Genomic DNA, 15,061 nt, shown 5'->3' with positions numbered 1-15,061 from the left:
ATTATGTGTCTGCAGTTGTACTGCAACTATGGGACAGTCACAGAATGATTCACAACGGCTGGAATCTAAGCCTTACTTCTCAGTGATCAGGGCAGTCCAGCCTGGTGATGCCATATAGGGTGTCATCATTAGATGACACTCAGAATTAGCCACAACTTCAGACTAAGCTTGTCTGTGTCTACAATTGTGATGACATATTACTATGGATTTAACAATAAAAATTCCCAACTAACGCAGGAACAGAAAACCAAATACTGCATGTTCTGACTTATAAGTGGGAGCTAAATGATGAGAACACATGGACACATAAAAAGGGACAACACACACTGGGGCCTGTCAGAGGGTGGAGTGTGGGAGGAGGGAGAGGACCAGGAAAAATAACTAATGGGTAGTAGGCTTAATACCTGGGTGATGAAATAATCTGTACAACAAACCCCCATGACACAAGTTAACCTATGTACCTGCATATGCACCCTTGAACTTAAAATAAAAGTTAAAAAAATTCATACCATTTGTTTTATGAGTATCTGGGGAAAAATAAGCTATTATTCCATTTTATGTCCTTCTCAATGTTTTAAAATAAGCAATGTCCTATATTTCTATTACCTAAAGTTCCGAAGTAAAAACATTATAATAAATATACATATCCTTGAAAACTCTTAGCATTTCTAGTGTTTAATACTCCCACTTCTTTGGCAATGTTGAATCTGCAAACTGACTGCTCAGTCTGGGCACATGTCAACCATGGAGAAGGTGCAGGTCCCGTGAATTTCAAATGGTTCTCTGGAGTAAAGCAAGAGATTGACCCATATTTTAAAGCTAATAGCAAACATTTAACCACAGGAACCAAGGACTCAAATTCGAAGCTACCGTCTTATTCTGATTAGCCTCTGTGATGATATGGCTGGGGGAAATCTAGTAGCAAGTGAAGGTCAGGAGAAGATGTGGTACAAGGAAGGCAAGTGGGTAAGCGATATCAAGTGAGAGATGGGTGAAGGAATTCCATGATCACGGATGTAATCAGCAGCCAGAGTAAGGGACCTGTCTGCCCCACTCTGCAGAGGCCTTATATGGAGCTCCCACCCCACATGGAGACAGTTCACTCCAGGCCAAGAGTGCTCAGCTTGCAGGGCCATGCTCTCCCACCAGACACTATTTGTACCTGTTAAGTGCCACCAATTTAAACTGAAAACGCAAGTCAGTGAATCCTCTCTGTGTGAAGAAAAAGAAACAGAACAGAAGAATGTTTTTAGCAGGTGAAAACCTAATGCTCTTCAGACTGTAGCAGGGCCTTTGAACACCTTCAGTCACAACAGTAGCTTCTAAGGTGTGGGTGTTGTGGGTCAGAAACAATCCTCGATCCTCAGGCCTCCCTTGCACAGCTGTTTCCAGGCACTTCTGTCAAAGTCAGCAACAGTAAGTGTGAAGGGGATTTTATAGTTTATCTTTAACTGTAATTAACAGTTGGATTGCTGTCATGTTGCAAAATGACAAGTGCACTTGACAGATTAGTGTCTTTTCAAAAATCAATTCTTAGAAACTTCTATATCCTGAAAGTTCACAGGTGCAAATGTGCCCAACCCCAAAGAAGTCTTCAAAATGTTTCTGAAAGGCAAGGCCCCTCGTGTGCTAAGCCTCCCAAATCCCTCTTATCCCATCTGGTGAAGAGCTCAGTGGACATCTAGCTGTCATTGTTCAGTCTTACAGCTCTTGTCTGAGTAGATTTTCTTGTCTTTGGGGAAAAGTGTCATTTCCTCTGCCACTCTTGTGACAATGTCTTCATCTATAGCAGAACCATGGGTCCTCATCTCTGCCTTCATGCATATTTTCACACGTCTATACTTCACTGGCAGAAAAAATGTAAAGTAATTGATTAAGGTTCTGTTGATCAGTCCATTGTACCACAGACCACTGTGCTTGTTATTGAAGACTATCAGACAGCCCAGGTTCCAGGTCCTTCAGCTAAATGTCTTCTCTCTTTCCTCCTACCTACCAAAAGTCAAGAGCTATCTCAGTTATGAGGTCCCTGCCTATGTTTCTGGGAAAGATGAAGATGGCTTTTTGGTGAAAACCTTTTTGTAGTGATCTAGAAACAGACTGATTGTGTTGATAACCCTGGGGGTGGAATTTATCCATCTTGTCAAATATGAAAACAGCTGGAACATGCACTCATATTACCATGAATCCACTTCTGAAATTGGTTCTAGACCAACCATAAAAGATGAAATAGGATGGGGAGGCTCAAAGGACGCTCTGAGGGAGCAGAGACACTATGCTGCTCTTCATGCTCTAAAAGACTTAAGATCAGAGCTCCCTGGGGAAGAACTCCAGGAAACTGCACTCTCACTTCCATTCAGTGGGTAACAGTTTTTTTCAAAACTTTATCTATACAAAGTTGAAACTGGCAGAGAGCTAGATGTTAAAATGCAAGGAAGTTTTTTTCTAACTCAAATGACATGTTAAATGTGACTTTTTAAAGGTATAAGAAACACAAGATACATAAATATTTATCATTCACTGTTAACTAATCCATAGTGTTCATCTCACTGTGAACTGAAATCTCAAGTTAATATTACCAGACATACTGAGGACTAAGGAAATAGATTAAGACTTGCACAGTGCCCAAGACCAATGCCCTGTACTGATGGAATGAACGAAGGAGTTGACCTAGGTGACATTTCATGAAAAGCATTTGTTCTGACACATTCTTGGAACAAACAAAAAGACACCCAAGCGACAAGCTCTCAACCTCATAATGTAAAAAGGTTGTGACCAGGAAACTCCCCCAGATACATCCTTATTTATTTTACTATATTTCTAGAGATTTATGGAAAAATGTGAAAGATAAGAAAATTATTCCTGATTTTGGCAGTCTTCTCTATCTTACAGTTTGTGTGGCAAATACTCACTTTTACTTCTTTGTTAAGTTTCTGTTTCTTATTTCAGTCCCCACCTAATAGTGGGAATATTAACCTTGACAAGGACGACATTCATTTAAATGAGAATGAACCCTCCTAGATAATGTAATATAAATTAAAAGTGTAAAGAATATCTGAAAAGGAGAAACAGTGCCAATGTTCAGTTCTTTGAGGCTTTCTTTGAAGAAAGCAATGCCAAGGACTCAAAAGATGAGAGGAACAAAGAGAATAAAAGGAGTTTAGGAGAAAAAAATTCCTCTAATCTACATTGCAACATGCAGAGGCAAGGCTGAGGCTGCATCATAGGTGGAGAGCATTAAATGACTCCATGCCCAAACCACCTGCTGAAGAGTGGTCCACCTAACACCAAGTGCTCTGCTGGGAATGTTGAGTGCATTCATTCATTGAAGAATGTGACTACCATGTAAACTGGGAGTTGAGAAATTTGGGTTCAAGTGTGCCTTAAATCAGTGGAGCCTGGGGCTATTGCAATGCAAAGAAAAGGGAAGCAGAGGCCAGAGTTAGTGCAGTTTGCCCAGACCAGTCCAAATGGCCTGTGAACGAGATAATACTGGGTTCTCCTGCCTGGTACAGTTTTATCTTTTGCTCATGAGGGAAGTACAGAGTTGGTACAAATAGGTGGACAGTTACTCTTCAGGCCTTTTGAGTTAAGATGTTCAGCCACAATTTGGCTGACAAAATTCTTGCCTATGCCAGCTCAGCCATGTAAGGAAAGAACTAGTGGTTTCTAGAGATTTCTGTTGCTTCTGAAGCCAGTCAGTGCCTTGAGAATCACTTCCGTGGCAACATGCTGTCCAAACAGCTTCTCCTTCAAAGTCAGCCTTGAGGGTTCTAGGAGCCAGCTCCAGAATAGAGAAACATACCCTAAAAATGCACCAGAAAGGCCGGGCGCAGTGGCTCACGCCTGTAATCCTAGCACTTTGGGAAGCCGAGGTGGGCGGATCACGAGGTCAGGAGATCGAGACCATCCTGGCTAACATGGTGAAAACCCGTCTCTACTAAAAATACAAAAAAAAAAATTAGCCAGGCGTAGTGGTAGGCGCCTGTAGTCCCAGCTATTCCAGAGGCTGAGGCAGGAGAATGGCATGAACCCGGGAGGTGGAGGTTGCAGTGAGCAGAGATGGCACCACTGCCCTCCAGCCTTGGCAACAGAGCAAGGCTTCGTCAAAAAAAAGGCACCAGAAAAGCAGCACTTTCCCAGCTGGCAAAGTGAGAGGCACAGATTAACAAGTGATCCAGCAGAGCCTCTGTGCAATATGGCAGCCACTAGCCACCTGTGGGTATTATCTGAGACGTGGCTACTCCAATTGAAGGTTTGTTGTCCATGTAAAATACACACAAGGCTTTGAAGAGTAGCAAAAAAGGTAATATTGGCCGGGCGCAGTGGCTCATGCCTGTAATCCCAGCACTTTGGGAGGCCAAGGCAAGAGGATCATGAGGTCAGGAGATCGAGACTATATCCTGGCTAACACGGTGAAACCCTGTCTCTACTAAAAATAACAACAACAACAACAACAACAATAATTAGCCGGGTATGGTGGCAGGCGCCTGTAGTCCCAGCTACTCCGGAGGCTGAGGCAGGAGAATGGCCTGAACCTGGGAGGCGGAGCTTGCAGTGAGCCGAGATCATGCCACTGCACTCCAGCCTGGGAGACAGAGCGTGACTCCGTCTCAAAAAAAAAAAAAAAAAGATAATATTGGCTGGGGGCGGTGGCTCAAGCCTGTAATCCTGGCACTTTGGGAGGCAGAGGTGGGTGGATCATTTGAGGTCAGGAGTTCGAGACCAGCCTGGCCAACATGGTGAAACCCCACCTCTACTAAAAAAAAAAGAAATACAAAAATTAGCCAGGTGTGGTTGTGCACACCTGTAATCCCAGGTACTCGGGAGACTGAGGCATGAGAATCACTTAGACCTGGGAGGTGGAGGATGCAGTGAGCTGAGATCGTGCCACTGTACTCCGGCCTGGGCCACAGAGTGGGACTCCATCTCAAAATAATAATTAAAAAAGATAATATTGGGGGCATGCCCAAGATGGCCAAATAGGAACAGCTTCAGCCTCCAGCTCCCAGCGTGAGTGACACAGAAGACGGGTGATTTCTGCATTTTCAACTGAGGTACTGGGTTCATCTCACTGGGGAGTGCCAGACAATCAGTGCTGGTCAGCTGGCGCAGCCCGACCAGCGAGAGCTGAAGCAGGGCGAGGCATCGCCTCACCTGGGAAGCGCAAGGGGGAAGGGAATCTCTTTTCCTTGCCAAAGGAAACTGAGACACACAACACCTGGAAAATCAGGTAACTCCCACCCTAATACTGCGCTTTACCAAGGGTCTTAGCAAATGGCACACCAGGAGATTATATCCCACACTTGGCCTGGAGGGTCCCACGCCCACAAAGCCTCCCTCATTGCTAGCACAGCAGTCTGAGATCTAACTGCTAGGCGGCAGTAAGGCTGGGGGAGGGGCGCCCACCATTGCTGAGGCTTAAGTAGGTAAACAAAGCCTTTGGGAAGCTCGAACTGGGTGGAGTCCACCGCAGCTCAAGGAGGCCTGCCTGCCTCTGTAGACTCCTCCTCTGGGCACAGGGCATAGCTAAACAAAAAGCAGCAGAAACCTCGGCAGAGGTAAATGCCCCTGTCTGATAGCTTTGAAGAGAGCAGTGTATCTCCCAGCACGGAGGTTGAGATCTGAGAACGGAAAGACTGCCACGGAGGTTGAGATCTGAGAATGGACAGACTGGCTGCTCAAGTGGGTCCCTGACCCCTGAGTAGCCTAACTGGAAGACATCCCCCACTAGGTGCAGACAAACACCTCACACCTCACATGGCAGGGTACACCCCTGAGACGAAGCTTCCAGAGCAAGAATCAGACAGCAACACTCACTGTTCAGCAATATTCTATCTTCTGCAGCCTCCGCTGCTGATACCCAGGCAAACAGGGTCTGGAGTGGACCTCAAGGAAACTCCAACAGACCTACAGCTGAGGGTCCTGACTGTTAGAAGGAAAACTAACAAACAGAAAGGACACCCACACCAAAACCCCATCAGTACATCACCATCATCAAAGCCCAAAGGCAGATAAAACCACAAAGATGGGGGAAAAGCAGTGCAGAAAAGCTGGAAATGCAAAAAATCAGAGTGCATCTCCCCTCCAAAGGAACGCAGCTCATAACCAGCAACGGAACAAAGCTGGACAGAGAATGACTTTGACGAGCTGAGAGAAGAAGGCTTCAGTCGATCAAACTTCTTAGAGCTAAAGGAGGAACTACATAACCAGCGCAAAGAAACTAAAAACCTTGAAAAAAGAATGGATGAATGGATAACTAGAATAATCAAGGCAGAGAAGACCTTAAAAGAACTGATAAAGATGAAAACCATAACACGAGAACTACGTGACAAATGCACAAGCTTTAGTAACCGACTCGATCTACTGGAAGAAAGAGTATCAGCGATTGAAGATCAAATGAATGAAATGAAGTGAGAAGAGAAGCGTGGAGAAAAAAGAGTAAAAAGAAATGATCAAAGCCTCCAAGAAGTATGGGATTATGCGAAAAGACCAAATCTGCGTCTGACTGGTGTGCCTTAAAGTGATGGGGAAAATGGAACCAAGTTGGAAAACACTCTTCAGGATATCATCCAGGAGAACTTCCCCAACTTAGTAAGGCAGGCCAACATTCAAATTCAGGAAATACAGAGAACGCCACAATGATACTCCTCGAGATGAGCAACTCCAAGACACATAATTGTCAGATTCATCAAAGCTGAAATGAAGGAAAAAATGTTAAGGGCAGCCAGAGAGAAAGGTCGGGTTACACACAAAGGGAAGCCCATCAGACTAACAGCAGATCTCTCAGCAGAAACTCTCCAAGCCAGAAGAAAGTGGGGGCCAATATTCAACATTTTTAAAGAAAAGAATTTTCAACCCAGAATTTCATATCCAGCCAAACTAAGTTTCATAAGTGAAGGAGAAATAAAATTCTTTACAAACAAGCAAATGCTTAGAGATTTTGTCACCACCAGGCCTGTCCTACAAGAGATCCTGAAGGAAGCACTAAACATGGAAAGGAACAACAGGTACCAGCCATTGCAAAAACATGTCAAAATGTAAAGTCCATCAATGCTAGGAAGAAACTGCATCAACTAGCGAGCAAAATAACCAGCTAATATCATAATGACAGGATCAAGTTCACACATAACAATATTAACTTTAAATGTAAATGGACTAAACGGTCCAATTAAAAGACACAGACTGGCAAATTGGATAAAGAGTCAATACCCATCAGTTTGCTGTATTCAGGAGACCCATCTCACATTGAGAGACACACACAGGCTCAAAATAAAGGGATGGAGGAAGATCTACCAAGCAAATGGAGAACAAAAAAAAAGCAGGGATTGCAATCCTAGTCTCTGATAAAACAGACTTTAAACCATCAAAGATCAAAAGAGACAAAGAAGGCCATTACATAATGGTAAAGGGATCAATTCATCAGGAAGAGCTAACTATCCTAAATATATATGCACCCAATACAGGAGCACCCAGATTCATAAAGCAAGTCCTTAGAGACTTACAAAGAGACTTAGCCTCCCATACAATAATAATGGGAGACTTTAACACCCCACTGTCAATATTAGACACATCAACGAGACAGAAAGTTAACAAGGATATCCAGGAATTGAACTCAACTCTGCACCAAGCGGACCTAATAGACATCTACAGAACTCTCCACCCCAAATCAACAGAACATACATTCTTCTCAGCACCACATCGCACTTATTCCAAAATTGACCACATAGTTGGAAGTAAAGCACTCCTCAGCAAATGTAAAAGAACAGAAATTATAACAAACTGTCTCTCAGACCACAGTGCAATCAAACTAGAACTCAGGACTAAGAAACTCAATTAAAACCACTCAACTACATGGAAACTGAACAACCTTCTCCTGAATGACTACTGGGTACATAACGAAATGAAGGCAGAAATAAAGATGTTCTTTGAAACCAATAAGAACAAAGATACAACATACCAGAATCTCTGGGACACATTTAAAGCAGTGTGTAGAGGGAAATTTATAGCACTAAATGCCCACAAGAGAAAGCAGGAAAGATCTAAAATTGACACCCTAACATCACAATTAAAAGAACTAGAGAAGCAAGAACAAACACATTCAAAAGCTAGCAGAAGGCAAGAAATAACTAAGATCAGAGCAGAACTGAAGGAGATAGAGACACAAAAAACCCTTCAAAAAAATCAATGAATCCAGGAGCTGGTTTTTTGAAAAGATCAACAAAATTGATAGACCGCTAGCAAGACTAATAAAGAAGAAAAGAGAGAAGAATCAAACAGACACAATAAAAAATGATAAAGGGGATATCACCACCGACCCCACAGAAATACAAACTACCATCAGAGAATACTATAAACACCTCTACGCAAATAAACTAGAAAACCTAGAAGAAATGGATAATTTCCTGGACACTTACACTCTCCCAAGACTAAACCAGGAAGAAGTTGAATCCCTGAATAGACCAATAGCAGGCTCCGAAATTGAGGCAATAATTAATAGCCTACCAACCAAACAAAGTCCAGGACCAGATGGATTCACAGCCGAATTCTACCAGAGGTACAAGGAGGAGTCGGTACCATTCCTTCTGAAACTATTCCAATCAATAGAAAAAGACGGAATCCTCCCTAACTCATTTTACGAGGCCAACATCATCCTGATACCAAAGCCTGACAGAGATATAACAAAAAAAGAGAATTTTAGACCAATATCCTTGATGAACATCGATGTAAAAATCCTCAATAAAATACTGGCAAACCAAATCCAGCAGCACATCAAAAAGCTTATCCACCAAGATCAAGTGGGCTTCATCCCTGGGATGCAAGGCTGGTTCAACATAACGCAAATTAATAAACGTACTCCAGCATATAAACAGAACCAAAGACAAAAACCACATGATTATCTCAATAGATGCAGAAAAGGCCTTTGACAAAATTCAACAGCCCTTCATGCTAAAAACTCTCAATAAATTCGGTATTGATGGAACATATCTCAAAATAGTAAGAGCTATTGATGACAAACCCACAGCCAATATCATACTGAATGGGCAAAAACTGGAAGCATTCCCTTTGAAAACTGGCACAAGACAGGGATGCCCTCTCTCACCACTCCTATTCGACATAGTGTTGGAAGTTCTGGCTAGGGTAATCAGGCAAGAGAAACAAATAAAGGGTTCAGTTAGGAAAAGAAGAAGTCAAAATGTCCCTGTTTGCAGATGACATGATTGTATATTTAGAAAACCCCATTGTCTCAGCCCAAAATCTCCTTAAGCTGATAAACAACTTCAACAAAGTCTCAGGATACAAAATCAGTGTGCAAAAATCACAAGCATTCCTATGCACCAATAATAGACAAACAGAGTGCCAAATCATGAATGAATTCCCATTCACAATTACTACAAAGAGAATAAAATAACTAGGAATCCAACTTACAAGGGATGTGAAGGACCTCTTCAAGGAGAACTACAAACCACTGCTCAATGAAATAAAAGAGGACACAAACAAATGGAAGAACATACCATGCTCATGGATAGGAAGAATCAATATCTTGAAAATGGCCATACTGCCCATACTATAGTATGGGCCATACTATAGTATGGGCTATACTGCCCATACTATAAATTCCAAGGTTATTTATAGATTCAATGCCATCCCCATTAAGCTGCCAATGACTTTCTTCAAAGAATTGGAAAAAACTGCTTTAAAGTTCATATGGAACCAAAAAAGAGCCCGCATTGCCAAGACAATCCTAAGCCAAAAGAACAAAGCTGGAGGCATCACGCTACCTGACTTCAAACTATACTACGAGGCTACAGTAACCAAAACAGCATGGTACTGGTACCAAAACAGAGATATAGACCAATGGAACAGAACAGAGCCCTCAGAAATAATACCACACATCTACAGCCATCTGATCTTTGACAAAACTGACAAAAACAAGAAATGGGGAATGGATTCCCTATTTAATAAATGGTGCTGGGGAAATGGGCTAGCCATAAGTAGAAAGCTGAAACTGGATCCTTTCTTTACTCCTTATATGAAAATTAATTTAAGATGGATTAGAGACTTAAATGTTAGACCTAAAACCATAAAAACCCTAGAAGAAAACCTAGGTAATACCATTCAGGACATAGGCATGGGCAAGGACTTCATGTCCAAAACACCAAAAGCAATGGCAACAAAAGCCAAAATTGAAAAATGGGATCTAATTAAACTAAAGAGCTTCTGCACAGCAAAAGAAACTACCATCAGAGTGAACAGGCAACCTATAGAATGGGAGAAAATTTTTGCAATCTACTCATCTGACAAAGGGCTAATATCCAGAACCTACAAAGAACTCAAACAAATTTACAAGAAAAAAACAAACAACCCCATCAAAAAGTGGGCAAAGTATATAAACAGACACTTCTCAAAAGAAGACATTCATACAGCCAACAGACACATGAAAAAATGCTCATCATCACTCGCCATCAGAGAAATGCAAATCAAAATAAACCACAATGAGATACCATCTCACACCAGTTAGAAAGGCAATCATTAAAAAATCAGGAAACAACAGGTGCTGGAGAGGATGTGGAGAAATAGGAACACTTTTACACTGTTGGTGGGACTGTAAACTAGCTCAACCATTGTGGAAAACAGTGTGGCGATTCCTCAAGCATCTAGAACTAGAAACACCATTTGACCCAGCCATCCCATTACTGGGGATATACCCAAAGGATTATAAGTCATGCTGCTATAAAGACACATGTACATGTATGTTTAATGTGGCACTATTCACAATAGCAAAGACTTGGAATCAACCCAAATGTCCATCAGTGACAGACTGGATTAAGAAAATGTGGCACATACACACCATGGAATACTATGCAGCCATACAAAAGGATGAGTTTGTGTCCTTTGTAGGGACATGGATGCAGCTGGAAACCATCATTCTTAGTAACCTATAGCAAGAACAGAAAACCAAATACCTCATGTTCTCACTCATAGGTGGGAATTGAACAATGATTCACTGCAGCCTCAAACTTCCAGGCTCAAGCAATTCTCCTTCCTTAGCCTCTGGAGTAGCTGGGACTACAGGCATGAACCACCACACCTGGCTAATTTTTAAATTTTTAGTAGAGACAAGGTCTTGCTATGTTGCCTAGGCTGGTCTCGAACTCATGGGCTCAATTGAGACTCCCACCTTGCCTCCCGAAGTGTTGGGATTATAGGCGTGAGCCACCATACCTGGCCTATAATTAAAAAAAAAAAAATTAGATAATGGAATCAGCAGGCATAGTATTATCTCATTTATTTAAAATTTAAGTATTTTCTCTGTCTATCATCTATCTATAGGGTTGTCTTGAAATAGGTTGACACTCATATCATTGTTGGAGGGATTGGTCACAAAGGCATAGGCTAGTGCTAGATCAGCACAAGTCAGTATTAAAGTAAAGGTGAAGAGGATTTCAGAGGCTGTAAAGCTGTGGCACATTCTAGTTGGTTATCAGAAAGTCAAGTTAGAGAAATAAGGGATAAAAAATTGAAAATATTGGGTAAACTCCAGGAATCAGTAGACATATATTATTGACCTAGAGCACTTGAGTATGGCTAATACTTGTTGAACATCACGTAAATGCCTTGGCTTGACAAAATCTTCAAGAATTCTATTTCTGGGCTTTCATACATGAACTTTTTTGGGTTATCCTATAGATAATATGGCCCTAGGCAGTTAGGATAACTTAGATTGATGTTTCATTGGCGGTCAGGTCAAGAAACCAGAATGCTGTTTAGGGAGGGGATTAAAAATATTTAAAAAGAAAATCAGAATTCCCTTTGTAAAAAATAAAATCTTACAAAGACTCCCTATATATAAATTGGCATTTTATCAGCATAAATGTATTTTTATTTTTATTTATTTATTTATTTATTTTTTTGAGACGGAGTCTCGCTCTGTCACCCAGGCTGGAGTGCAGTGGCCGGATCTCAGCTCACTGCAAGCTCCGCCTCCCGGGTTCACGCCATTCTCCTGCCTCAGCCTCCCGAATAGCTGGGACTACAGGTGCCTGCCACCTCGCCCGGCTAAGTTTTTGTATTTTTAGTAGAGACGGGGTTTCACTGTGTTAGCCAGGATGGTCTCGATCTCTTGACCTCGTGATCCGCCCGTCTCGGCCTCCCAAAGTGCTGGGATTACAGGCTTGAGCAACCGCGCCTGGCCCATAAATGCATTTTTAATATTTATTTATGTATTTTGAATACATACATTCGTAGGGTTTGAAATTCAAAAGAATATGTAATTTTATCATTTTTCTTCCCTAAATAGAATTGATGGCAATACTTTTCTGTATCTTGCTTTTGTTGATTATTGTATTTGAGCAATCATTTCACATCATTATAGAGTATTCCATTAAAGGATGAACTGTGATTTTATGTAACCAATCCCCTATTAACAGACATTCAATTTGTTTCCAATCTTTTGTTACAGCAAACAGTGCTGAAACAAATAATCTTGTACTTATTTTGCACATGTGCAAATACATATGTAGGATAAGGTCCTGGAAGTGAATTTGCTACGTTAAAAGATATGTAAATTGTGATACTGTCACCAAATTGCCCCTATAGAAATCATGTCAATTTATACACTGACAAATGGCATATAAGCATGCTTATTTCTTCAAATTCTCATGACAATGTGTCATAGAAAAAATTTTTGCCAATCATATAGGTGGAAAGTGACATTTCTGCATATTTGAATTTCTCTTACTATGAATGAGGTTGATGTATTTTCATGTCTCAATGTCATTTATATTTTCTTTTCTGAAAACTGACTGTGTATATCCATCCTCATTTTCTTTTTCTTTTTTTTTGAGATGGAGTCTTACTCTGCTGCCCTGGCTGGAGGTGCAGTGGTGTGATCTCGGCTCACTGCAAGCTCCACCTCCTGGGTTCATGCCATTCTCCTGCCTCAGCCTCCCGAGTAGCTGGGACTACAGGCACCCGCCACCATGCCTGGCTAATTTTTTGTATTTTTTTAGTAAAGACAGGGTTTCACCTTGTTAGCCAGGATGGTCTCAATCTCCTGACCTCGTGATCTGCCCGCCTTGGCCTCCCAAAGTGCTAGGATTACAGGCGTGAGCCACCGTGCCCGGCCCATCCATCCTCATTTTCTATTGAGTTATTGAATGTTTTTTTCTTACTGAATTGTAGGAGTTTTCTACATATGTAGAAAATTAACCCTATGTGATATGAGAAGCAAATATTTTTCCTCATATTGTTATTTATCTTTAGAATTTGCATGTATATTCTTTGCCAAGCATACATTCTGTTTTTATATATTATTAATCTTTTATTTTTAGATTTTTTTGGTTTTATATTATGCTTAGAAAAGCCATTCCTATTCTTATATTATTTTCTCCCCATGGTCTGTTTATTAATTATTAATTTACTGCTTCTCAACTCCAAATTCATCCTTCAATACATGCTCTGTGATAAATTCCTTTAAGCATTTCTGTTTTACAGTGAGCACAATGTTAAGTTTTTTTAGTAAAGGGCACTGGAGGGACATGAGGAGGCTCTTCTGTTGTTACATGCAGCACACTGTGGGTTAGCTGTGGGGTGCAGGGCTATTTAATGGTGACCCATCCATGCATTCAGAATTCATAGTCTTTCAGTGACTTCATAGCCCTGCCTGGCCTAGTAATCACCTTTCTGCAGCCCTTTCAACACGGACACCATATGATTCAGACCTCTTGCCTGTACTAATGCCTAATTCCCTTTGCTCACTTGTCCCTCCCCATGAGAAGTTTGTCTCCTGTGGCCATCTCAATGCTACTGCTCTTCCAACATGGAGAATACACATTCTGGGCATCCTGCCTGCACTCTCTCTGCATGACTGTATACCCAGCCATCACTGTAGCTCACCTATCACTGGAGAGTAGCTTCCTGCTTTCCCAGTAACTGTAGACCAACTTTAGCCTTGACAAACCAGTGAACTTCTCTGCCATCCAGTGGGTTACAAATACACATTCTGCAATTTGGTGTGAACCCCAGCCTCGGGAAGGGAGTCCTCTTTTCAAGTTTGACTTTCCTTAGGATCTCTCCCTTAGCCCTAGGGTACCATATAAATTCCCTTATATCTAATAGGTAATCTATTATCATAGTTTAATATGTTAAGCTATATTTCAGTTTTTTTTTGTTTTTGTTTTTGTTTTTTTGAGATAGGATCTTGCTCTGTCACCCAGGCTAGAATGCAGTAATGAGGAAATCATAGCTCATGACACTGGGCTCAAGGGATGCCCTCGCCTCAGCCACCCGAGTAGCTAGGATTACAGGTGCAGGCCACCATGTCTGGCTAATCTTTTATTTTTAAATTTTTTGTAGAGATGAGGTCTCATTATGTTGCTCAGGCTGGTTGTGAACACCTGGCCTCAAGCAATCCTCCCACCTTGGCCTCCCAAAGTGCTAGGATTACATGCATGAACCAACATGCCCAGCCTGTATTCAAACTTTTTACACAAACTTTCCTTGTTTAAATCACTATGGTTTGTTTCCTGATTATACTCAGACTAATACAATCTGTTCTAGTACTTGTTTAGTTTATTTTTATACTTTGCTCCATCAGGAATCTATGCTGGTATATGCTGTGAGTATGGATCTAGCTTTATTTTTCCCATATGGCTATCCAGCTGATCCAAACATTTATTAATAGCCTTTTCCCCAACTCATTTTAAATGCTATCTTTATATATTATATATATAATATCTATATATTAAGTTCCTACATGTATTTTTTTTTTTAATGAACTTTAAATTGTATTCCATTACAATCTGTCTTTTCAATCTCCAGTATCACATTGTGTTTAATATCTGATAGGAATAGTCCCTGGATATTCTTTCTTTTAAAATTTGAACTTTAGTAGCAGAATGTCTAGTTCTCCTGTTGGAAATTTTATAATTTTTGGGAATTGCATTACATTTGTACATTAGGGATAATTGACATCTGAGTCTTCCCAAGAACTAATGATTTTTTATTTGTTCAAGTCTTTTTTTGTGTGTGTTTCTCAATAGTATTAAACAATTTTTTAATT

At 41.1% G+C, this 15,061-nt stretch overlaps 1 protein-coding gene and 1 pseudogene across 4 annotated transcripts in view; both read right to left on the bottom strand.

Moving 5' to 3' along the window:
• Positions 1-15,061, bottom strand: part of M1AP (meiosis 1 associated protein) — a 96,107-nt gene that overhangs the window by 60,765 nt on the left and 20,281 nt on the right. The window lies entirely within an intron of this gene.
• On the bottom strand, positions 1,671-13,979 carry LOC107127188 (torsin-1B-like; annotated as a pseudogene).

Source organism: Macaca fascicularis, chromosome 13 (assembly GCF_037993035.2).
Source record: "Macaca fascicularis isolate 582-1 chromosome 13, T2T-MFA8v1.1".
Lineage (NCBI taxonomy): Eukaryota > Metazoa > Chordata > Mammalia > Primates > Cercopithecidae > Macaca > Macaca fascicularis.
Note: the sequence above shows the minus strand (reverse complement) of the source record. Positions and strands in the feature narration are given on the sequence as shown.